The sequence below is a fragment of the Verticillium alfalfae genome, genomic scaffold (genome assembly GCF_000150825.1).
Source record: "Verticillium alfalfae VaMs.102 supercont1.1 genomic scaffold, whole genome shotgun sequence".
Lineage (NCBI taxonomy): Eukaryota > Fungi > Ascomycota > Sordariomycetes > Glomerellales > Plectosphaerellaceae > Verticillium > Verticillium alfalfae.
The window spans coordinates 1,220,094-1,221,228 of NW_003315038.1; positions in this window are offsets into that span (position 1 = coordinate 1,220,094).

A 1,135-nucleotide genomic window follows, 5' to 3' on the forward strand; every position below is an offset into this window, starting at 1 on the left:
GGGGTTTTCCCCTGTTGGAGGTTAGCAGCTCAAGTAGCGACGTCCATGGTCCAAGATCTCCACCCTAGTGGGACAGACATCGGCCGTCTGCATTGCTGAATCCCTGTCACAGACGTGGAATGACGAAGACACTGGAAGGGGGGCACCCGTCATTTTGACCCCTCCAAGTACAACCCTCCAGTGACTCCAGTATTGGACCAGGTATTTGGCAGGTGTCAGAGGGCAGGAAGGAGTGCAGAGGAGACAGCGACATGATGGAAGAGTGAACATGCCTGTACGAGACTTGTTCATTGCGACTTGGGACTCGCCGTCTTCGATGCGATCGAGGAGAAGACGTGCCTCCCCAACCAGTCTTGCAGCACAGGTGAAAGGACCCCTACCGCCCACAGGCGGAGCGGGCAAATAGGTCACGTCACCCCAGCACAGTACCAAGCAGGGTCCGGGCTCATGAACGCGCCACGCGCAGGGAGTGTTTCCCACGCGATGGCGGGCACAGACAAGCCGTCGAGTCGTCGAGTCGGGAGGCATAGGGGGGATCTCTCGGCATGGAGTAGAAGAGGTGAGAGAGCGAGAGAGAGTTCGTCGGTTTGAGGCTGATTAATACGACCGTTGTTGCGTGACGGAGGAGGGGAGGAGAGGATAAAATTCATCCGGATGTCGCAACGAGTCTGCACTGTGGCATTATCAATCCGCCCGTCGTAAGAATCGCCACCCGATCACACCCAAAGAGAGAGAGAGCGAGAGAAAGAGGGTGAGGTCAGCCAGGCATACCATTAGGAAGAAACGCCCCGGAACCAGTACCGTGTGCAATACAGTCTTTGCACCTTCGCCTCGCTCCGTCTCAACACCAGACGGGTTGGAAAACATCAAAGAAGGCCGGAAATGAGGCATGCTGGAAGCATGCTGAAAGCAAAACAGGGCCTCCATACACAGTCTGTCCGTTCTAGAGGCACACGGTAGCGTGCGCAATAGGCTTGTACAACCCGTTCTGGGCGAGCGTCGTCGAGGTTCTCACAGGGTTGGCCCTGCCAACCCCATCGTCTCTCCCAGCAGTTTTCCGTGGAAGGAGGCAAGGAGCGCTCCCTCCCCCCCCATCTTCCCTTGCCTATTGCCCCCAATGCCAGTCGACACCTGG